The 26118-nt window shown below is 38.2% G+C and overlaps 1 protein-coding gene across 1 annotated transcript in view; it reads left to right on the top strand.

The window, feature by feature from the left end:
• The first annotated feature begins 1458 nt into the window (after positions 1-1458).
• LOC136782869 (neuroligin-4, Y-linked-like) overlaps positions 1459-26118 on the top strand; it is a 108331-nt gene continuing 83671 nt past the window's right edge. Inside the window, exon 1 of the mRNA XM_066742582.1 lies at positions 1459-2155. The gene's annotated coding sequence lies outside the window, so the exon portion shown is untranslated. The remainder of the gene's footprint in view (positions 2156-26118) is intronic.

Genomic DNA, 26118 nt, shown 5'->3' with positions numbered 1-26118 from the left:
AGCGAGAGGCGGTGATTAATTAAAATCTTTTAATCCCGTAACGCATTCTTGCAAGCTAAACCACACTTTCGCGTCAGTGGAATAAAATTTCTTTAGGGTTTAATTCTCTCGCGAAGCCCCATAGCATGCATGTAACGTGTAGCAATGCACGTGACGAAAATAAAAAGAATTCGGAAACGAAGTACGTAAAACCTACAAGGTTGGCGAGCTCTCATTTATTTCCTCTACGCGACTGCATCCAGCTGGCATTCACGTACAGCAGATCAAAAGAAATTGCAACGTTTACTGTTCACGGGAGACGTAAGATGCGGTTTGAACTTCAAAAACCATCGAAATCGAGAGCACGTGTCGTCTTGACGTATAAACTTAACAATTTAACTTATAAGTCCCTTCGTGGTAACTGCGCAATTGTACTTTAGTACGAAAACTCAAACGGCTTTATTTACTTTGCAGTTTCTCATTAGTAACCTGTATAGACTTATTTCTATTAAATATTTGATCAGTTGTAGGAAAATTAAGATTTTTTACTTTCGCCTCTCGAAGAATCTGCGAAACTAGTAGTTACGGTAAATCATAATGCCTCCCAGCCTATATATACACCATCCAAGAGATTGAATTAATTTTTACTACAACCCCTAAACTTCGTGGTTGATGAAACTAATATTCCACAACAGAAGCCTACATGGCTTAATTGAATCATGCATTTGCGCTTAATGACGTAAGCATAAGCAACAGCTTGGACAAGATATTCACAGAAAAGTTCATGGAGCGGAAACACCGTGATCCCGTGTTACAGAGTAGTCCAAGTTTCAGGTGAGCTGTAAAAAGAGTGATTTAAAGAGGGTAATCCGGAGAGAGGGTAGTGAAAATTAAAAGGTAGCTGGACCCCGGAAGAAATTTAGTGCAAAATCAGAAAAGTCTGTCTCACAGGAGTGATATTAACCTTTGGGTTGACGAGGTTGAAGAATGGGACGGAAAGTGTTGGTGCGTGTGTGAGGGGGATAGTGAGAGTGGAGGGGAGGAGTCGAGGTAGTTGGAAACGTAAGAAAGGTAGTTGGGTAGTTGGCATAAAGGGTGGAGAGGGCCAGTAGAGAGAAAAGGAAGTACGCACGGACGGACATTGGATCGATCCTGGGTGGTAGCTTGAGGAGGGTGGAAAGGGGAGGGGCTGCAAGAGGGGAAGGACAGTATAGAGGAGAGGGTGGATGAGGAGGATTGGAAAGGGGCTGGGGGCCGAGGAGGGGCGAGAAAGTTGAAGGAAGGTCGTGGTTGATGGGTTAAATCGGAGTAGGATGGAGATGAGGCGGTTTCTGCGCCGTCGCGACGCCGGTGAACGCCGAGCAGGCGACGCCACGCGGTGGGGGCGCCGAATTATTCGCATCTTTCTCCAAGCGATTCGGCCCAACTGGCGTCTCGCTCGTCCCTTAAGCCCGCTCTACGCAGTCTGCAATAAAAACAGGCATACGCCGATCCCCAGTAGCAACCCGTTGGACAGAACCGACGGGACCGTCGCGTCGGCTACGTCGTGCTGGGCTGCGCTGCGGCTCGACCGGTCTATGACGTCACACTCGTCACGTGCTGCCCAATTAAATTATTCGTAATCTTTGCGCTTCCATCATCCGACTTGGTTGGTTTCGACGGAAACGGACTCGTGTTGCGCGTTGGACCCGGAAGGGGTTCTTCGTCCTTATCGGAACTAATGTGATTCGCGACATGTGTGACAGCTGTGGTACACCCTAGTGCACGTAAACAGGATTCCCATGGTAGAGGAGGTCGAAGTCACGAGGTGCGAGTAGAGTGCAGATCTGTTTGGTGCGGACATTGATCTGGTTAGCGGATTGATTCTCCGTTTACCAGTCGAACATATTCATAGCTCCGGGCTCCTATCTGTTATCTAAATTCCCTTACCGTCCGTACGGCCTGAGAGATCGGTATATATGTGTGCGTAATCTGTTTCTGAGATTGTGCGATCGTGTTTGTGACTTGTTTGCGAAGCACCCCGTCCGGAGTAAACAGCTGTGTTGGTCTGCCTTTGCCGAACTAGAACGGTTCCGAACAGATCGAACAATACAGATTATTCCAGGCACGAGGACCGGATGTGGGTGTGAGAAGCGCGTGAGGATTTACAGCACCAATATCCTACGTCGTTTCACGGGTAAGGCGATGCTTGACGAGCTCTTTGTATAATCTTTCGCGAGCAAAAACTTTCATTAAAATTTCTATTCAAAACATTTGCCAATCTTTCATCTCCCTTCTCTCTCTCTCCCACTCTCTCCGTCTCTCGCTCTTTTTCTACCTTAACACTCTTCGACATTATACTGCCATAAGAGAAAAGATCACCCCAATTTCCTACGTGTCGCGGAAATTGAATGGAATTTAAACCCGGTAGCAGAACGACCTATTAATGAGAACGATCTAACCGATAAATATCCATTTAGAATTAATGGCCTTTCAATTTTTGATCAACATCGTTAAATCCTCTATTAAATCCCGCAATCTATACTATACCTGCTTCCAAATTATACACCCTATCGAGCAGAATTCCCTTCAGCCTATCATCCTTTCAAACAAAATTTCTTCATTTTTTTTCACCTAGATGTACTGTCAAAAAAGGAAAAGATTGTTTCGTCAATCGCATACGTTCTAATTGGTTACTCAGATTCTTACGTTATTCTCTTGCAAGAAAAAAATCAGACTTTAGAGGTCGTTCACCGTTTATGACCTATTTTGCTACGTGTTTTCCCCGAGCTCTTCAAAACAAGCGATTTGCTCTGACAATTGTTTCCATTTTTCATTCTTTCTCGCGATATATAAATCAATAATTTTATTTTTGTTTAATTAAAGAGCGATAACCCGTATTGCTTGCTGTCTGCAAATGAATCTGTGATTATAGTATACAAAACACGCATGTATATATGCATAATGTTACAATGTTTCATTTTAATTACAAGTTGAAATGACTATGGGGATAGAGCTAATGACACTTGGATCTATTATGTAACATAGTATAGTTTGTGTACATTATGCAAGTTGATTCCCAAGTCAATCTACATTACACTTAAGAGTTTGGTGTGTGCATCAAAGGATAATCTGGCTCCTTAATGATGGTACATTAATTAATAGTTTTAAGCTTTTGCTTACTTTGTACGATCAGTAATATTAAAATCTATGATAATGTTTAAACTTATAAGAGTGCTTCTTATGTTGCTTGAAATTCATTTTTAAGACTTTTCCAGTGGTCCTTTTTCTGTGAAATACGTTTTTATTGTATCGAAGCATATACAAAGTGTTTATTTAATTTCGAAAATATGTTTTTCTATGAGGAAGAAGCGTTAGTCGAATAGCCCCATTATCATCAAGAGTTGACGCGTAATGGATATGCAGTCTTACTGTAATTTCCGTAGTTCAGAGTAGCGTCGTATCTTTCATCATTAGCACCTAAGATCTCAATACCAAGAGTCTGGCAAACTTAATTAGTTTGGTAAAGCAGTCAGCTTTGTTAATGAAGTAAGTCGTGTCTTCTTGCAATAACGAACGGTCGAATTAATTTGGCACATTACTCGTTAGACTACCGTAGAGGGCAGTGATTTCTACAATTGATAAAAAGCTTTATAATGCGGCTTATCACTAATTATATAGTGCTATAGTTATAGATGGAGAAAAACAGTAGGTGGTAAGGGAAAGGAGAGGAGGAAGGATGCAGGGATGGGGCAGGGCTTTTGTGAGAGAATCGTCGAGTTTATTAGGCCTTGAAAGGTGACAGCAGATTTGCTAATTAATTTAACCCCGTTCCAGTCGTGCTTACGAGGGCCTGGGGAATAGCTATAGCTGTCCCAGAAAATAGAACAATAGTGCTTAGCTCCTAAATTAGGTGCACGCAGCAGCCAGAGAGTAGGCCTAGCTAATTAATTAATCGTTCCGTGCACGATATAAGACAGTGAAATGCTGCTAGTTACGTACTTTACGTATATAGCTATATAATCCGAGAAAGAAAGCTCCAGCTATAACTTACGAGAGTTTGATATATCTAAAAATAAAAATGTCACACTTTATTAACGTTATTTCCAAGCTGTGTTGGTGCTTTCATCATACTATTTTTCTAAAAAAAAAAGAATTACTTTCATTGGACGTGGTTAAAACCAAAAGAAAAATGAAATAGAAATAGGTTGGAAATTCGCAATGTTTTTTATCTGAAAAGTAAAAAAGTATACGCTCTTGCGACTATTGTAAATCGATTCGTAGTGAGCTAGTACAAAATAATACAACTTCAAGCTGAAGTATGTATATTCTACATAAATAAAAAACCTCCTATTTAATGCATACATAAAGCACGGCACTTGCATCTGGCAGAATCCTCAGCAGTGATCCCTTGTGTTTGTATACGAGCTTCCATTCTCTATTCTGTCGCGTGCAGCTGGCCATGAGGAAACTACGTTAAAGACACGAAGCTTTAAGTTTTTAATTTTTTATTCATACCCGTTACAACCCTTCCTTTCTTTTCCTCCTTAAACTCGTATATCCTAACTCGATCCATCAACAACCGAAGGAAATAACAAGTTAATCGAATAATTTCAATCGTTCGAGAAAGCTTTATTATTTTATAGTAAATTCAAATATTTTTCAAGGAAACTCGTCGGTGAGATGATACCAGAGGTTTGAAAATTGTTTAAACATTATCCTCCTTGTGAAACATGATGGCCCAATATCCGATCGTCTTTCAAAGTGAACATTAAAATTGATTAATGCGTTGAAGCACTGGCTCCCTATGCAGATCTTATCTGGTAAGTGTCCAGGTTGAAGGGTAATTTTGGTAGATCGAGCCTCATTTCGAGATTGCTGAGATAATTCGCGCTGCCGAGGCATCCGTCACTGTCATTGATGAAAGAAAAGAAATCTCTTTATAGTATAATGTGCACAAAAACCTCGATGGTTACACCGGTGAGTGCTCTTCAAGTAGGATCGTTTAGATTTGCTCCCTGCTTCACTCTACCTTTTATCTCTCACTAACCTGCTAACGACTGAACAGGTACGATTACGTACAAGTCTGTGTGCACACAGACCCGCACACACTGCTATACTTTCGTTTTTCGTTTAACCTTGCACTGCATTTGTTAACATTACCTTTGAAACGTCGCAAAAGTAAAAATAAATGTTGCAATATTAATAGAGATCGTTTTTCTTCCTTAATCATGAATGAAGAACCTGATGATTCAGTTTTTATGTTTTTAAAATAAATCTGACCGTAGATTTATCTCCATTAAATATACTCAAAGTGAATTGGCGTGGAAAGGGTGACAAGTATGGTTAATTTTTCATTTCTCTACCTATCTATAACCTTTACCGGCCCCACTGTAATACCGACGTAAAAGCCACCGACTTGCTTGTCTATTTCCACTTAAGAAACTCTCGTTTATCAAGCAGACAGGACAATGAAATTAAAAATAACGCGAGCTTCGTCCATGACAGCTATTCTCACAATGAGAATCGGAAAAGATCCCTAATCATGGTGAGAAACCGGAAATGAAATTGTCTGGCTTTTCCGTGGAAATGCTCTCTATTCGATAAGAAGCTTGGTTAACAAGTAAAAAAGATCTGATTTGGTTAATAAAAGATAATCTTCAGTTTTACTTCTCCAAGACTTATGGTTTTCGCGCTAAGCTTTTCCGCTAAGCCTTTACGTTAAGCCGTTCGTTCAGCTTGCTAACTAATTGAATGAAACAAAAAGAATTCGTTTAATGGCGGAAATGTTCGTTTCTTTCAATCAAGACAGTGTAAGCTTATTTAGAATCTCTCTCTCTCTCTCTCTCTCTCTCACTCTCCAAACTCTTTCATTCTCTGCTTTTTTTTCATTATTTTAGAAATTTGGAACAGTAAAAAATTTTTGCAAAATTCATAATTGTAAAAAGATGTAATTTTTAGCAATATTGATAATAAACATACATCTGGACTTTACATCGGTATTATCCCCTTAGTTTTATGAATCCTTGAAGTTTTTTCTCCATTTCGTTAGTGGCTCGATGCTACACCAGTACGAAAAAAGAAGTTGTGGATTTCAGAAGCTCTCTCCGGTATGTTATACAGAAAACTACAAACGAGTTTTTAATATTCGCAACGCGTCGGTATAAAAGCTACATTAACCGTGCAGCTTTATTTCTCTAATTTTCCACGAAAAATATCCCGCTTTTTCATTATTTTTACCACAAGCGTCGGTCGAATATTGTGCCATTTTCGAGATCCAGCGTTTCAAAACTTGTCACGTCGATCGGAATTCTGCTACTGATTTTAATGAAAAAGTCCTGTTCCTAAAGCAATAGCGTACCTATATATATGCAGCTATAAAATGTCCACCACTCTTTAAAAAGGTTGAGTGTTTCTATTCAATCTGCTAGCAGCCATTTTTAGGCACCGAGATATTTATATCATTCCGATTAGTGTATCCCTAAAATTGAATATTTCTATCTAGGGTATGCAATAGTCTTGGGATTGAAGACCTAATCCCATAAAGAGTAAAGAAAGGATGAAAAGTAATAGAGGAAGACCGGAAACGAAGCATATAAATCTACGTAAAAGGTTCTTGTTACCCTATTTATCTCCCTTGTTCGATAATGGCAGGAACGATATTTTACACTTTATTTAAACTAAGAGATAGAAATAGCAAGTTATGAAAAAGAGAAAATGCGTTGAGTTAAAAGTCTTTATTTAGGAGATTTCTCGCTCGGCAGGTAATGATTTATTATGAAGTGGAAAAGTGAAAGAAAAAAGATAATCGTTGTCTCGTAGGAAGTCAAAGTGTTTCACGTACATATATATATATATATATGTGCTGGATAGCGTTTCATTCTTTCTTTTCTGTTGGAGTGACAAGGGGAGATGAACAGGAGGGGAGGGGAGGAGAAGGAGGACAACGAACAGGTCGATTAACAGCGAAGCAAAGATGAAAGAGGCAACGGACAGTAATTTCGAAGGCTGCAAGACGTCTGTTCCTAATGACAGGAAGTATACACTGCCCTAGCACGTCTACCATCCACAATGGAAATACAAAAGTACTTGCCTTTTCACCCAGAAATATTGCCACTATTCTACCCAATGTATCCACCATTTACAAGATATTTGTAACTGTTTATAATCTTCTAATAAGAACGCGAAAGAGCTTTTCACAATGGAATAAAATTACCTTTCAATTTTATATAAACGTAGTAAGCTATTCGATATCATAAAGTCGATGTTCCCTTTTAATAAATCATAACTATTCGATACTTGAGTCAGTTTCATTCTATTGTCAACTTTTTAAAAATAGTTCCAAGATGGTTTTTCTCAATAAGAAGAGATAAAGTTCTGTTGCGACGATAAATAAATATCTGTAGCAGGTAATGCTTTGAAAACTATACTCAGTTCGAGCAGAGAGAAAAGGAGCTTTATCATTTCTTCCTGTTTCAAGATACACACGTTTGGTAGCGGTAAAAATAAAATTGACCATTATTCTCTTTCTCTCTCTCTCTCTAGAGCATCTTGAAAATCCGACAAGCTGGGTTGATTATCGTAAAATATTGTACCATGAGGTAGTAGAATTTCACGTATTATCAATACTAATGACTCAGTCACAAGTAACTGTATAGGTATTTACTTAATTATGTATTTCTGTTAATCAAAAAATTCCAGCCACCTAAACTATCTGATTAAAGTATATAACACAAACTCGTTTAATTACATTGAAAGTAAGCGTTGAATCAAGATATTTATCGATATTACTTGATAATTTATATCATTTAATTGAGATAAGCGAGGCCCAAGTTTTTCCTGAATTTCAGATACGAATCCACTTTTTCTTCCACTGACATTTGTCGTGCAAGTGAAGTTAATTTCATTTGCTTTAGCTGACCCAAGATTTTTGTTTTTCTCTCTGTTCCATTTCTCACGATAAGATTGGTATCAGTGAATGAAGCAAGCAGCAAAAGAAAATAGGGAAATACTAGATTGCCGATCGTTAAATAACTTCCAAATAGCATAAAGAAGATACTAGCTATAATACCAGATCTTAATTATTTAAAAACTTAATCCTATTATCTGGAGATGTTTAAATTATAAAACAGGAGACGTAGAAATTTTACGTCAGTGTTTAAAATTAAAAAGACGTGTATATACTAAAAATACATAAAACTAGACTTTGAAGAAAAAGTGAAAAGGTAAATTGACCAATCATCCCGGTAATAGCAAGATCTCTCCGTCGTATCTGATTTTTCTTCAATATACTTCCTGCAATAGAGTTCTTGAAACAGTATCGAGATACAATTTCGATTAAAATCCTTACAATAGGAAGCAGAGCGAAAATGAACAAAGTTGACGTGTAATTTGGACAAATTCTGGAGCAACTGTTAAGAAAGCACTAATGGAGTTATTTTCTACGGAATTAATAAATGTCCTTAATTAAGGGAAGCTTTAAAAAACTTGGTAAGATAGTAGAAAATAGGAACACATGTCTTGAAGCATTTATCACAATAAAAAAACGAACAAAGAGTTAAGTAGAGATATCAAAGAAAGTAACAAAATAGTCGAGTTACTTTTGTTAAGCAGTGTACGAAGGCTTAACCTGGCAATCACAATAGTTCAGTTTACTTGCCTTCTTTAGAAATAAAGTTTCTTAACCTGCATGGCGTTCTTCGAAACGAGTCAATTGAAAAAGAGGAAAATAGAAAAGTCAGGTCAGACGAAGAAGAGTACTGGCGAATTCAGCAACGAAAGAATGAAAATGAGGTAGGCTAGCTAAGTTAAGTCGAAAGCTATAGAAAAGGCCATATGTTACTTTTACACTGGGAAAATTAATTGACATGATAAATTAGTTAAACATCAAATACCATGCATGCAGAAACGTGTTGTATACACTTAAAATGCGATTGATAACAATGACTTTCTCAAGGCTGTACATTCTGCATTTATTACATTTGTTTGACAAATTGAGTAAAAATGCGTAAAAAATTGAGACTCAAACAAAAAATTCCAGGACGATTCCTCTGTTCAAGTTATAGTAGAGGCAAAGAAATGTCAATTAGTATAAGGCTGAGGAGGGAGATAAAAAACGTTGTGACGCTCGGCAAGAGCCCTCCAACATTCTCATTTTTAGCCTCCCGACGTGAATAAGACCCCCACCGAATAGCCCCTTTCATTTTTGTGAGTTCTCGTAACTCGTGACTTAGGCAGGATTTCTGCTCCAGGAGCTTTAAGCGCTTCTTGAATAATCCGGACACGTTTACTCAGAATTAGGAGCGTGTTAAACGCGCAGAATGATTACTCCAAATGTGCCATGACACGATTATGACTTCGTAATTCATGGGGAAAAACTACCGGAACAGCCACACCGGAATTTAATGAAAATCGCTGAATTAATTCTGCGCGTCATCTCTCACAATCGGTTCTATTTTATTCAATATTTATGTTTTGTATTCAATTGTGAAAGAATCGTTTATAGCATTGCGATTGAATGCAAACAATCTCTTTTTGGGATAAAGCTGTTGAAATTCGATAGGGGTAGAAATATTTGTCTGTTTGTAAGAAATTTTCAGTTGGAAAAATCAACGCGGTGGCAGCTATACATTACAGAGAAAATCGTGTACATTGGCACCTCCCATTCTCAACTGTCAGAAAAAGATTTGAAATTTTCACTTAAACACATAAAGGGATTGGACCAGTGCAATATGTGTATATATGTATATCTTCCTCTTTATCTTTTCATTCAGGGACCAAACTTCCGTTTTTACAGATTCTCCTTTTTGCCGAATAGCCTTATCAGATCTATGATATCGAGTCTTCGGTAAAGCTCATTGCATTTTACGAGCTTTATCTGCATGTTTGCACGCGCTTCGATCGGCTTTATTTTCTTAGAAAAGTGAGACTTATTTCCCCAGCATTGGATACTGACGCAAATAATCCGACAAGGACTATTAGATGTTTAAAATAACGAGATATCTTATGCGAAATTTTTACATCGCTTAATTAGACTAAAATTAAAAAATGTTTGAAGAACTACACGCTTATTAAATCTGTTTGATAATTGGGTAAGCGCGGTGAGTTTTTCTTTCATGGCTTAAAAATCAGTTACACTAGCTTTTTGCACATACGTGGTTACACATTAAATACCGGATACTGACATGAAAATGGGTTTTCCCTCGATTTTATAGTGCAATGTTGCATATGTTCATCCGATGCAAACTTCATCCTGTAAATAAAAACTCGAAAGTCGTTTAAATGTCTGGTAATGTGATACCGTTAAAATTCCTTAATAACTTGAACCGAACTTTTTAGAGGCTTTTTTGTGGGAAACAACCACACCCCAATTAAGGTATATCGGGATAAAGTATGCATAAATTTAATTCTAAGATCTGTTAAACGATAGTTAAAAGATATATGGCAAGAAATGGTAATATTTAAATTAAGTCTTTGTTAAAAATTGAAATTGAGCTGTAACAATAATGTGGATTGTGCACGCTTGTGTCCCTATTCTGGATAATTGCGCGTACCCTTGAGAGGAATAAGTGTGCGTATATTTACTACAATTAATTGAGTAACATAAATATCTGTATGATATTTAAAAAATCGATGTACCATATTAATATTTTACTTATTCCTTATTTTATTAATGCTTTAGCAGCAACAATTCTTTATTCGATATAATATAGTGTGATAATTGGCATGCCCGCCTTACATACAAACAAAATAGCAACGCTTATGTTTATTGGGTATTAAGGGACAAAACTGTCTTATATTATACTTTATTTTGTGCATTACGTAATTTGGCACATACACGAGAAAAGCATTCTGCCAGGATAAAACGCGTGCGTATACTTACTCTCGCTTACTTACCCCGGCGATTACGTTTCAAAGAAATATCCATGAAATCGACAATAACAAACTCTCACAATATATATGTAATTTATATTTAAACTACCATGTTAAGCAAAACAAGATATATTTGAGTTGGGTAAGTTGAGTTTGACACACATTTCTCCAATGCCAAAATCTATTCTAAAGATGAAATCCGTGAAACTTCATGTTTTTAGATGTTCGTTATTGCGCAATGGAATATAATAAAATACACAAATTATACCGTGATAGCGGTGGCATTGTTTTAGTTAGAATAATTGGATGCCTTCTCTTCCCTTTTTAGACCTACTGGCGATGCCTACACTTGCCCACTGCGCGCAGCACAGCTACTCCGAACGACCTACCCTAATAAAAATAATATGAATTTATTTCTGTTTAAGTAAGCTATATTCTGTTTTTTAAAGAAGTACTGAATAAATTTATTTCTAGTAAAAATGCATTTAACAAAAAAACGTTTCCATAAATTTTTTTAGTTTGATATAAAAGAAAATGTTGTTATATAGTTTAAAAAAGTTAATTTACCAAACGCATTTCGGCAGGATAAATCCTTCGGAGGAAAGGTTTTTTAACATAAAAGAACTAATAAATAAAAGTACGTTGGTAGGGTAAAAAAGGGTGGTAGCGAGAAGGGTACAGGGATGATAAAGGAGAAAAAAAGCAACGTTTAAAAACGTTTATGGCAGAGGCTAGTATTGGCTGCTATTGACTTTAAAAATGTTATTTCGTTATTTTACGCAGTGCATAAAAAAGGAATAGGAAGAGGACTGGTGGCTGAATTTACTTTAAAACAGAGTAACTTTTGCTGAAGTAAAAGTAGAAGCGCACACGAGTTCTTTGACCGTAGGATGGACGTGAGGACCACTTCGTTCTTTTTACATTTGACTCGTTGAGCTTTTCCACTCCTTTCCAAGAGTGTTTCCAGCTGCTGCTCGCCGGATGCTCGTTTAATCCAACCAATGAAGTGGAGGTTGCCTAGAGAGTCAGGAAAGAATCGCGAAAAGAAATTCTGCCGTTTTTATCCTTATACCCCACAAGGGAACTTCAAACTACAGTATTTATCATACTTTCATTCTTGTTTACAGTTCTGGATCCTTTTCATTTTTTTATTCTGTTACCCATATAAGTTTTTTCATTAACCTTATAATTTTATTAACCAATGCATCATTCTTAAATTTACTACACGTTTATTTTAAAAATAATAAGAAGTTTAAATATGATTTCTTGCCCACGTACAATTTCATTTACTCAAAATAACTTCTCATGGTCTTAATGAATTCTCGCTTTTTAATCTCGTTGGTTAACGTTGTACAATTCCTTCTTCATTAAAGCGATCTTAAAATACAAGAATTCATTAAGACTCAAGCTCTTTCATTCTCGATATAATTCTTGCACGTCTTTACTCTTGGATTAAAAATGAAATGGAAACTCATGCATTTCGAAATTAAAATTATAATTTGGCCGGTTGAATTATGTGAAGTAGATTTTTTCGTTTCTGCATACATAAATTCTGCGGTTGCGTGTTAGTATTTTAGCTGATGTAACTGCTCTAACTCGGATGATAGTACAGATAGAGGAAACAGTTTAACCAAACTGTATATAATTTAAGAAGATTCTTTGCTTTCACTTATAATTCAGTACTAAGGATTGAATCGCTTATCTCCCCTTCGAAGATTGCGAGAACAACAGTAAACTTATTACTGTCGATAAGCCAGCTTATAATTTTTCGCTTATTAATCTCTTTCGTCTTGTTTTTCACCGGAAATAATTAAATTAATAACCAGGCTAACAAAGTGTCAAGAGTATCGTATTTTTTGCTTCTGCCCCGTACAACTTTAATTTCCACCTTTATTCCTGAGTTTTTTTTCGCTTCTCGGATATCTGAGGCTTGTTTAATTTAGCCAATAGAGAAGCAGCAGCAGAGAGCTAATGGAAACTATAAAAATTGCTTTCGTTTAAATTATCATTCCTTTTGTTGCTTTGGCCCAATCTCAGAACCGATAACCATGTACTTAATGTGTTTGAAGGGCAATGGTGTAATAGCCCCAATAGCATACAAACTATAATACTTATGGTAAACAAACCGAATGTAGCAGCAAAATTTGCTAAATTATAATCTAATAACTCAATTCGAAATAATTTTAAGAGGTAATTATCATTAGGCATTACCTATTTCTTTTTTTTTAGTCGATTTAATTTGTCCGATTATCACTTCAAGCTTCTTATCTCATAGATCTGTTTCTCCGCTCATCAGAACTGGGCAACGACCTCACTGATTTTAGCGGTCTACCGTCTTAATTGACCCAGTTGATGGGATAAGTATCTCGCGCTACAGTCAACCCTGACTTATCTCACAATTTTTCTCTAATTTCTCGATTTTTCATCCGTTTCCAACTTTTACGACTTCTCTCTTAAGCGTATTTTTCAATACTTTCATCCATTTCCAATAATTTACTCATCGACTTATTTGTCAAGGACGTCAAGCTTAAATAGTTCACGTAGCACAATAAATATTGTTTCTCGATTTTATGCTCAATGTTGTTCTTCAAATAAATTTCTCGTTTTCTTATTTTCTTACACTATTGGTATAAGCTTCTTGGTGCCTGATTTTCACTGTTATTTCTCGACGGAACGGCGGTTTTCCGACGTAAAAATCGTGTTCGATGAAAAATTTTAACTCGTACGATTGATAATTTTTTCTTTCTGTGCATATTTTTTCGGTGAAAGTATAGTTTGTTAGGACAGTGAAGCGTTGATAAATGTTAGATTGTAAATTTATATAACGCAGTTATGTGCTCCTGCATGACATAATTCAATACTACCTACTGGCTGGTCTGAAGGAGAATATAGTATATTGCATTACAAAGTTTCATTCGACAGTTCCCGGTGCTTTGCCGTGAAGTTGCGGAATATCGCAAAGGAAAGTGGATATAATTGAAATTGTTTTAGGTTCGGGAGAGGTTGGGGGAGTCTCCGTGGAATCAGCGAGCGACTGAAGCGTCGAACAATGCAAAAAGTCGGATAGAAATGCAATTGGCGAGGTAGCATAATAGGGAAAAAGGGAGGAAAGTGATAATCCACTTTGCTTTGGGAATCGATGCCGTTTTGATCTATATCTTCGTAAAGTAATTGATAAGCCATGCTGTCATGGATCGACTGGTGCAAATCGTTCGTAAATATACGACTAGCTCGTTATACAAAATTTCGTACTGTCGTCGTCGTACTAATTTATTCATATCGAATAGAAAGCAAAAAGGAAAGCGAGAAAGAATTTCTACCAAAAATAAGTGCAAATTAAATAAAATAATATAGTAGTTGGCTTTGTCAACGATAATAAAGCGAAAAAAGCTTTTTTGTGTCAGAAAATGGAGGAATTGCAGTAAAGGGGTTGACTTCATTGAGTATTCTTGTCCAACAGCGATAAAATAATAGGCCCGCTTCGACGATGGTATTTTCGTTACTTCCGGTAAGTTGCCACGAGTGCACTTTCTTCTTGGGCGACGAGGCACGAATCGAGTGCTTGCTATATGATAGCGCCGACTCTTCAGCTACGAGAATGAGAAACTCGACAGTGCTGAGGTCGGATGTTGGGCTTTGGTGAATCGCTTTCGCGCTTGTTTTCGCTCACCCTCTCTCGGGCCACCCCTTAATTCAGCCTCTCGGGCGTGACGCTTTTACGGCCGACCAGGTTAGAGTCGTGAAGCGTGAACGGCATAAAACCATTGCAGCCAGGCTACTACTATGCTCGGTAGATACGGAAGTTAACGGATAAAAAGCTCTCTGTATAGCTGCACACTGATTCTCACAAGCGCGCGCGCGCGCGCGCGAGAGAGAGAGAGAGAGAGAGAGAGAGAGAGAGGGTCCAACTCACGTGGTCGCTGGAGCAAACTAAAAAAGAGACTTCGAGTATGATCGAGTGCGCCGGATAATAGAGATAAATCGCAAGATAGATTGGTCGAAGGACAAAAAGAAACAAGACGTTGTTCATTAAGCGGAAGTGGAAGACCGGACGGGGGAAGGAGGAAAGCGATCGAGCGAAAAGGGAACCAAGAAAATGCAGTTATTAGTGGAGAAGGTTAGAGATGGTCGGACGAAGCCGGTGATCTGCGATAAGTGGGGGACAAAATGAGGGACTGGAAAAAAACGAGAGATCGGATTGACCGACGATCGAACGTCGATATTGGAGGAGAGAAATATTTTAACATTATTCGCGAGTAGAGAAGGGAAAAATATATACATATATAAATTTTAGGAGAGAGGCAAACGAAGGAGAATCGTTCTATTAAAGAAATTGAGTTGTTTGGTATAAGGAGGAGTGAAAATGGGAAAAAGCTAGAAGGAGAGAGAGAGAAGAGGGAAAAAGTGCAGGAGTATGGAATAGATAGCAAGGTGAAAATAGGATCAGGCCAAGTAGAGAAGTTGAACGAAAAGCTGTGTGCTGGGCTCATCTTGCCCAATTTTTTCTTTTTTTCGTTTCACCCCCCCCCCCCCCTTCCCCTCCTAACCCCTCTCTCTCTCTCTCTCTCTCTCTATCTTTAAAGCGTTTTCACCTAGCCCTCCAGGCAACGAGCTACCTTTATCATCGCCCGCGACAAATTTGACGGTCTCGCATTAATCTCGTCTCTATTACCGGCCTTAAGGGTGAGGGGGTAACAGCAGGGATGCCGTGGTAATTTCAGCTTCTCGAATTTCCACTGGCCATCCGGCGGAAAAACCGCACAATTTACTTCCATAGCTGTAACTGGCAACGTCCAAAGAAAATTAAAATAAAAAATACCTGTTACAATGTAGTTCGTAGTCGGCATTGGGAAAGAGAGAAATTTTTATCTTTCGTTTAGTTGGCCGATTATGAAGCTGTGCGGAAATCCAATTAGAACGGCCAAACGCCTGGCTGAAGCGAAAATTACTCCTTTAATACGTTTCAAGCCCCTTTAATTTGGCAAAAATCCTGATTGCTTCCAAGCCATAAATTTTTACTTAAGAAATCGGGTGACGAAACGTTTGGTGAGCGGAAGAGGACTTGAATAATCCGCGTCGTAGTCTTCATTTACTTCTTCGAGACCCGCTGCAGGAGCAGGAGCAGTCGAGGTGGGCAGGTTCAATTGTAAAATTCGACGGAACGAGGATGGAGGAGTGTGAGAAAAGCAGATAATTCCAAAACATTTTAGATCAGTTAAGTCATAATTACGTAAGTTTAGGACAATTGCTCCAATCTTCTTTAATAAAGCTCCATTATGGAGCGTACGGGTTTTTTTTGGCAAACTTGAAACAAATGGAAACTTCATACCTATTTCTTACCCGCTCCAATCAGTCGAATGCTTTCAATCTATTTCGTTGAGAGGCCATGAATTGATCCACGAATTTCGAGCTCTTCGACGAATTCATTAATTAACTTTTCATATCTATTTGTGTTTATTATTGAACTGAAAAAAGTTTTTCTCCCTTTGCACAGGGCAATTATAACGTATACAAAAGAGAGCTAAAAGTTATCATTAAAACTAAACATAAATTTATTCCACTTTTCCATCCTTAGTATATGTATATGTATCACATTCACACAAACCTGATTCTTCAAAGCTAATGGAAATTGCTTCCCGCTTGAGATACTTCTCCCATCTGCTAATTGCTATAATTTCTACACTAATGAGACAGCATCAAACAATTTCCTTAAGATACCAAGTAAAATTTGGCATTTTAATTAACAAAGAAGGCATGCGTAGTGGAGATATTACAAATTTACGGTGTTACATTCACCGAAAAATGAATTTAATTGCCTTTCGATTTCATCTCGTTCGGAAACGAAAAAACCTTTGACTTGAGAATGAAAAAGGTGAGAGGGTAAGGGAGACTAGAAATTAAAGCGACGTTGTCGAGGAGAATTGCAGGGTAATTGAAAGCCCAGCTGCAAGAGAAGAACGGTGTCCCTTGAGCCTTAATCGACCCTTTACGCGCGAGAGTCCGGAAACAGTCTGCAAAATGATGGTAAAGGGTGAAAGCAAAGGGGCATAGACCGATTCGAACATTAATTCAGGTATTTCCCGTGACAATCGAGAATATTTGGCCGTTCACCGCTGGATCCTGTTCTCCTAGTGGTCCACCAATTTGTTCCCACCTCCTGTACACTCGACCCTCTCCCCTTATCTTTTGTTTACTTCTACCTTTCTCATTACCAACGTACAGCTCTCTTCACCCTCATCTCCGTCCCTTTATTTGAAATATTTCAATGCTCTAATTAACATCCATCTAATTCTCTCTGACTCAAATCTCTAATGCTATTACTCGTCACAATTAGCGTACCACTGAATATATATTGCAGGAAATCGAACTTTAATGAGAGATATGAAAGAATAAAAATTCCGTAAATTTTTTGTAAATCTAGAATGCTCTTGTTAATATTTTATATGTTAGGGTCGTGTGTATACACTGTGCAAAGGTATAAATGTTGTCCGGATTCTTTGGAAATTTATTTGAATTCAAGTTCAATTTCGATATACCTTTAGGTTTGAACGTGAATCGCTCTATGTATATTTCCAATATTTTCACTTGCTACAATAGGAGTCCAGTTGCAATAGAGAACAATCTTTGGAAGGAGGTTAAAAAAGCATAAGCCTTTCGGTGGACGCAGTCCGTTCGTGCTTTGTTTCTGTTGACAGAAATTCTAATTGATAATACTGCGAGGTTGCTGGCTACAATGTGCACGGGTGTGCCGAGGCTTTCTCTTTTGATCGTGCAGTTTCGTCCCCATGGAGCAATTTGATTCGACGCTGCACGATGGACAAGCGACACCTAACTTTGACTAGAAATTGGTTACCGATTCGCTAAACCATGTCAGAGACTTGAATCTGTGTGAGCTTTTCGATCGACCGGCCAACGTTCAACGACGCTACGCCTATACTATTGAATTATCGAGTCTGCTCTCATACTTGTGCAATAATGCACCAGATATCCGAAAATATTTTATCTAAATTCCTCGTCGCTGAAACAATCGAATCCTCTCTATTTTCAAGCATTCCTCCATCATGATCACCGTTAATAATTTTGTTCTTATAATAATTCTTTCAGCTGTAGCAAATATAGTTTAAGATTTATTGTTACTATATTTGATGATTTTACAAAACCAATATTAAACGTTACCCTCCATATATATTCGTTCTAATTTAGTAGAATTGCATTTCGTTTAACTGCTCTCTATGAAAAGGGTACACACTATATATTCAAATCCTCCGAATCTTGAAATACTTCTTAAGTACCGCTTCTAAGCTTTGTATCGATAATCAAATACCAATTAAACTTACCTTTCCACCCCCTAAATCTTCAAACGCCAACAACGCCACTTGCAAACTAGTCGTCGATAATCAAACGCCCATTAAACTCTCTCTCTCCCATCAGCAATAAAATTCCAATGTTCAGCCAAACAATAGTAATGATAGATGCAGTATGATTTTTTCAAGTTAGATCATAATAACAATAACACAAAAACAAGTTTTTATAAATATAATTATAGGGGAACAAAAATATTCTGTTGTTAATTCAGCAAATTTCTTGTTGTTTTTTCCATGCATCTTGAGAGTACAATGGGACTTGTGAGGAGTATTCTGTGCAACCTTATCGGTGCAGAATGCATCTGGAATGAGTCATGCTTTCTATGAATAAGCAGTGGCTCGCCGAAAGCTGTTCCTGGCAGCTCGGCAATTGCCGAATAAATAAAGGAGAATGGAGCGAGCAATAAACGAAATACAATTACGCGGCTGGCAGGCGTTTTGGTCCTCGTAAAGATCGTCACTTCTCTCCTAGACGAAATGGTCCATGAAAGATTTAAACACACGTTCTTCCGTGGCACGGATGCCCCGGGGAAGGCGAGACCTTCCATTTGAAATCCTGCAACGACCGGCAACGCTCGAAATGAGGCCAGTCTTTCAAAAGGGAGAGACCGATAAGAGGGAAGAGGAAGTCTTGAGCAGAGAAAAGCCGAAAATAACTGACCGGAGCTATTTCAATGAATCTTGCCCTTGCACGTGTGTGATTTTCCCCTTTTAAAATTTATCAGTAACCGTATAGCGAGAAAACGATGGGCTAGCTCCGAGGTAACGTTAAGACTCATATAGAGCTACAATTATACGGTAAACGCGAACGAAACAAAAAACAAAATAAACGGTCGAGATTAGTAAAAATTTTCAAGGCGATCCAATTCAGCTTGAACTGCACGGACGACGCCGAGTAAGCAAGAATGCAGGTGAAAGGTATCTGAAAGGTTTCCGGTCCAAGGACCCAAATCTTGTAAAATCTAGAAGTAACTGACTAAAAAGAGCGAGATAGGAAGAGAAAGAACCAGAGTACGTTGAGAGAACTTTCAGTGATTCTTCTCGGAGGTTGAGGGTCGAGTCGGGGAATGCGAGGGGAATATAAGGAGCTAGAAAATGAGAAGGGAGAGTAGGAGGGTGCGGGGGTAGTTGTGTGGAAAAAGTGAGGAGAGAGAAATTTTAGCGATTTTCCTCATTCGACACTTTACTGTCGCTCCACTCGAGCTGGGTTTCGTAGGATTAGTGAGAGCGTTTGTGTGTGTGTAGGTGTTTCCGAGAGAGAGAGAGAGAGAAAGGGAGAGGGGCAAGTTCGTACGCTACGGAGAGTCTGATGAGAAAGTGCTTGGTGGCTCCGTGGACGGGAGTGAAGAAAGGGGTAGGGATGAGGGGAAGATGGCAGTGGCACGAGTAAGAAGGTCTACCGACTGTAACGTAGCGAGAAATTACGTTTCCGCAGTCAGCACCGCAGACATTCCTCCAGGCCGTCCCCCCTGACCTGCCGTGTACGGCCTTACTGCCGCAGAAATTCGAGGCCAACACTACTGTGAACGGTGAAACCACCTTTTTCGACCCCCTGGGGCTGTTGTCCTGCCCAGGTCAACCTCACCGAGATCTGCTGCACTGTAAACAATCTGTATTGCACCGCTGGATGCCTCTTGAAATATTCCGCTTCACTATTTCTCAATAAAAATTCTCTCTTTCTGCAAAACCTATTATTTACTATTTCTCCTCCAAATTCTACACATTTCAATGCAACCCTCAAACGTTACTTTCAACGAAACCAATCACAAATGCGCCGTATAGAATACCAAGTCCAGTGCGTTTGGCTACCTCCTCTTTATTATACTTAATAGAAAGGAATTACGAACTATTCTCGATATTAATTAAATAAATAGTTGTACGAAGTGGAGGTTAATATATGGCGATAGTTCTATTGGAATACTGCTCGTATCGAAATTATCGTTTTGCAAAATTAAACTTTCAGTTTGAAATTTAGGTTAAATACTTGTTAAAAATAGTTTCGTCGGAATTACGAATAATTGGGTCGAGTTCCATTAGTTAGTGGAAGAAGAAGTTCGCGTACGAGCAGCGGCAAATGAGGCGTGTGCAGTCCTACAAGGTGAATCGGGTGCAATGGAAAGGTGCATGTATTAACGTGAATTTACAACTGAATCCAATTTTATATTTTAAGGCTTTTTTTTAACAAGTCTATAGACAAAGTTATATTTTTCACGGAGCTCGAATCCGGGTAAAAGGTATAAATCAAGTTATATCGAGACGCTAGTTGCGATACGACTGGAGACGACAATGAACACTGAAATTTGAATATAAAATCACATGTATATATACATGCATGCAAATAGACATTCTTGTGTGTGATGTACCAATCGGTCATGGCTGTACGTAAAAATGCAACAGAAAATAAAAAGGGATATTAGAAAAAAACGCGCAAAAGTTTCACCATGAATATACTTATCCAGAATTGGCTTTTATAATCCTTCACTTTTTGGATTTTGATTTTACGTCAATCCAATTTGCATTTTAATGCTATAACTTGGTAAAGTGGCAAAAGTTAAATGATGCGAGTAACATGTCTCCCTTTGTATCCTATATTTACGTATAGGTACTTTGTGAAATTACATCAAATTATCTTCTACCATTGGCAATAATGATTTATTTTCCACAGTCATTTTTATTCACGAAAGATAAGCAGCTTCATTTTCTGCTACACCATTCGAATATCACAGGCGAAATTTGTTTCTCTTGTCACTGCAACTTCGCTTTTAGAATTTCAATTTTTCTGAAGAGGGTATGAAAGATTAGAGAGTCGAATTATCGTTTAATAGAAAATCGTAGTAGGCTAGGAGTGACAGGGGCTCCGATATCTGTGAAAATAAAAGAGCGATGGGAAAAGATAAGAGGAAGGAAGAAAGGGATGGGAAGGAGGAAGGGATGAGGGGGTGAAACATTATCTCAGAAAATGAATCACGTCGTGCCTGCACTTTTATTTGCGCAAGCCGATATTTCGTTTACCTGACACCGCGCACTAGACCGGTTAACTGAAAATTGTTGATTCAGCGGAGAATATACGAAAACCAATCGTGATTTATGTTGATTTTTCGTATTAGTATAATTCTCGTTTTTTCCTCCTCTTTTTTCGAAATATTCCTTCCTATTGTCTTTTCGCTACTAAAGAAAAAAAAAAAGAAAAAACTAAAGAAACATAAAGAGCGTTAGATGAATTCCTTTCTGCACTGTTTTGAGACATAACTCACCTTTTTATGCTCCACTTTACGAGCTGCAGACTGAAAATTTCTCAACCGCGTTAGCAGGGAAATTAATATCATTTTTTAGGGAAAGAATTTTACAGTAGGATGAATCTCTTTTCTTAGAATAGCTCGCGAAGTATATGTGGACTAAATGTTACGATAAATCTACACATCCCTTGTCTCCCTGGATCATTCATTACGCGCACTCCAACTCGTTTTCCGAAGAAAGCTCCGATAATAGTAAAAAAGTCTCGGTTGAATCGTGACGTATATGTATCGATTGACGCGAGAGCACTCCGCTGAAATTCTCGACTGACTCTGATCGATATTGCTCTGCAAGTCCCCCAAGCGAACAGCAAAAGTAGCATTTATTTCTCCGCTCGAGATTTATTTGGCGGCTGCAACATTTATCTCGCTGCTTCGACACGAGACACCGACAAGCTTTTTGAGTGTGATAAAATCCAGACGTGGCGAGTGCATTAAGGCCAAACCTTCGAGTCTTGTCGGCATCCACAAACTACTTTCCATATCTTCCCTAACGAAAAACAAGGGAAACTTCGATAACGGCAAAAATCTCGTTTATTTCACCAAATCGGAATAAATTTTCCGCGAGCAGCTGAAAAGACGATGGAAAAATCGATACGGACTTTTAGAAAATTAACGGAAGATTAATGTGCGACTTTGAATACATTAAAATAATGAAATATTATTACGCGTATTCCGAGAAAAATTGCTGGAGGATTATTATATACGATTTGATGTGTTTATAACAGTAAACAAACGTTCTTCCTATTATTGCATGGTCTGACTGTATGGAAAGAATTATCACGGTGAGCGTTTCCATAATTTTTGCCTATAATATCACCCACGAGTATCGGAACTTCCATGACGAATCGCTTCCGGGAAATTCGAAAAGTTCCGTCGACGTGAAGCCCCGTCCAGCGATTCTGATTAATCGCGCTTTGCGATCCGCTCGATATATCCATTACGCCAAACCTGCCTTCCACCTGTCCTAAGCATACATATCCCATGCTATTCGCTTATCGAACCCGTCGCCTTTTCTCCTTTAAGCTTGAAATTAATCAACACTCGTCGCCCCCAATTGCCCTTACCCTCTCGAATCCACCACCCTTGATCGAGGAAAGTCGAATTTCGATCAAATCCAATAACCCACCTGCTTTCTTCATCCAACCTTAGCTGCATAAATAAACAATTGCTCCTCTAATAAATAAATATGTACCTGTATATGTCACTGGTGGAATGCTATATCCTTTCCTCTCTACTTGTTTTCTAAAGAGATCCACATGGGACTTGTAGGCAAAGAAAAGCGGTCGACAAGTCGTCATAGGGACATATCGAAGAAAAGGAAAAGGATTTATAAAGCAAATAGACGATAGTAGTATTGGAGAAAGTTTTCTTTCGACTACTTTTTTTTTCGACTAGTAGAGACGCGATTGAATGGGACCATTGGATGGCCAATAGAAGTAATGGCAATGTCATTGTGTATGTCACATTGAGGACTGTTAGATAGGGGGGAGGGGGATATCGAAAAAAAAACTCTATCGCTTTATTACTTTGTGCTGTTGAGATTGGTGGCAAATGTTTGTAACGTATGCTCAAATATTTTATAACCAAACTCATCCTTCGACTTTTGCGCTATTCATCTTATGCTGCTATTCTGGCGCCAATCTTGCGTCGCCCTTTCTACGTGTACTGCGTCTGTGTGTGAGTATATACCTAATGTCCGCAGTAGCCGTCAAAATACACTTTCAACTTTCATCGACCTTTTACATCCGACATTTCGGCTTCAGCATAATTCTTTGCGCCACAACGAAACTTTAATCGAGCCATTCCTGAGACTATTGTCTGCATTGCAAAATCCATAAAGTTTAATATAATAATTATATTTAGCTATATATATATATATATATATATATATATATATATACTAGAGACTTGGCTGATTTCTCTTTTGGTGCAATAAAAGTATCGACGCTAAAGGGATTGGCGAATATTACATATATATATATATAGTGGAGACAGGTCTATCGAGAAGCAGGCACGAGTGACACAATATATGGAGCTAACAAAACGACCGCAAAGCTTCTCATGAATTTATATTTCCCAAGTCTACGGGAAATTAAATGTCCATAGCCGTTTCGATTTAGCTGCAACCGTTTTCCGTTTTCTCCCTTGTGAAAAGTGGTACAGTCTGCTGGGAAGGGACCCCGTTTGGTTGCTGAAAGATAACCAAAAATCTCGTTCATTTCCAAGCGTCAAAGTTGATTTCGATCATGCATTTTGATTTCATCGATGGGAAATTAACGGTGAATGAATACTTGATTGAAAGATAGCTCGACGAATGCATAAAATGTTAAATCGATTATCGGTACATTTTCTACTACCAATCCGAAGCTCTCTCTCCCTACTGTATTCACGATCCTATTTGTTATTATTTCAACTGTAATCTCTCATCGATGAAAAACTGTGTGTTTATTTAATCGCGATTGTTGGCCAAAAAACAATTCTAGAGTCAATTATCGGAGCTGTACCCATTGTTAGCATAATTCAGTTTGTATTTGAAAGGAAAATAAAGACTTGGTACCAGCATATCATGTTATATTAATCAAGAAATTGAGAAATTGGAAAGGAAAGGAGAGGATTTGGCTTTTTCCGGTGTCAACACGTAATCGAATCGAGTCGCTCCAGTATTTCGCCAATCCTGAAGGCCGACAAGAAACGAATTTAAGACGCGCTGATTAAGCGCAGCTACCGAGCTATGCCTCCATTAGCAAAAATTAGCATGCCCTTTCCAAGAGCGCACCATCGCGCGAAATGGTATGAAAGCGAGAATTATTTTCTCTAATCCAATTAGAGAGACAATAAAAGCTCTCACCCGCTCCTGGCCCGCAGCGATCGGTCTTCATTAGTCGAACGAACTTTTCTCAAGCTTATCTCGAATTAAGCTCGCATGCTTTTGCTAATCGTACGATAACAAATTGCTAGACGATAACTTAAAAAAGATATCTATAAATGCTAGGCAAACGAATGAGATAAGTATAAGTAGAATATTCAGTGAAATCTGATGCGAACTCAGGACGGCCAACTTTTTCTTTTAATTTTATATTGATAATATGTCATATTTATAGGTTCAAGACCATAAATAGATTTTAAATTTTATTATTAAAACAATTAGAGAATGTTTGTAATACAGTGTCAGTCTCTCAGCAAATCTTGTGGCTTTGCTCATAACTCAGACTATCTCAACAGGTGTTAGCTGCTGCCCTAATAGCAAAAATATCTTCAGGATATCCTTAGAATATTCCGAGGATATCCAGATGTTTATTGGACATGTTGAGTATGTCCACTAGACATTGCTTGCTATTAGGACAACGACTGCGAATAAGCGTACTGCTTATATTATGGATAAATTTATAAAGAGAATTATACGCGCGTATCGATATGTTGATATACATACTGACGTAGGTTCATATTTACATAGATTATATTTGACAGTAAATTCTCATGATAATCTGTTTTTATCATAACACTTATGGTTAAACTTGTGTTTTATTATCTCTTTTAGAAGAGAAAGTTGTAACCATTTCTCGTACACTCTCTATATACATGGTGTATCAGCAATGATGTTTTTAATTTGAATCTCATATTCTTGAGGATAAACTAAGTAGAAAATTCCTACGCTATAACATCAGTAAAAGTATCATTGCTGAGATAAAGTAATTTGAAACCGATAAATCAGGGCTTTGATTCAATGGAAAAACTACTTTACTCTCACTTTCGTTGACAGTTCCCTTTCGAAAAACAAAAGAAGCTCGTACTTCTTCATCGTTCTGTATTGCCGTACACGTACACACAAACATGCATGCAACTACGCAAAATATTAATTATCAGAATATTGAAATTATTCAGAATCAAAATAGTCTTAAATTGAAAATTCCTATGCAAGAAAGGAATTATGTTATATATAAGAATAAAAGAAAAGGGAATGTAATTAAAAGAGTGGGTTTTATGGTATCGTTTAAAAAAGAGAAGCCTAGGTACGACGAGATTATCATATAATTGTTGCGAGACAAAGGGGAAAATTAAAGTAGACTTAAGTTTATTGGTGAAAGGGTTGTTGAATTGTCGGGGGAAAGCGGAGAATGCCGAGCGGCAAGGAGGTCGGTGTTGAAAAACGAAGCGGGTGGTTTTCTTGACGGAAGGAGGAAAATTCCAAGCACGATCGGGCAACGCCTTTGAATGGAGAGACGACATAGCAGCCGTTCGTTCTTCGAGGTGTAGGTACGTAATTTCGTAAAGTAGTTAGTCGCGATGGGTGGTGCAACGGAATATTTTCTCCCTTGTACAGGGGATCTCATTTTTCCAATCCAGGTTTGCTGAACTCTCCGGTACCAGCTTTCGTCCTCTGACGTCCAATAAAACCGTTCAAGGTGATTCGTAAAGCACTAAGGTAAGCCGTAGCCTCCGGTGGAAATGCAAATGCAATTAAGTCCTGACACATCTAACCCCTCTACCCCCACCCTTCCAACTTTCCACTACTCTCCACTTATTCGCCCCCCACCCACTTTATTTCTTTCTCCTGCTCCAACCTTTTGTTACGAAATGCTACTTTAGCTCTTGCCATTTTGTCTTGGTACACTTGTTACGCCAATGCC

This window comes from Prorops nasuta, unplaced genomic scaffold (assembly GCF_024137725.1).
Source record: "Prorops nasuta isolate Cenicafe-Biocafe unplaced genomic scaffold, Cenicafe_Pnas_1.2 PNAS00030, whole genome shotgun sequence".
NCBI lineage: Eukaryota > Metazoa > Arthropoda > Insecta > Hymenoptera > Bethylidae > Prorops > Prorops nasuta.
The sequence above is the reverse complement of the archived record's forward strand: the minus strand, read 5'-3'. Positions and strand labels throughout refer to the sequence as shown.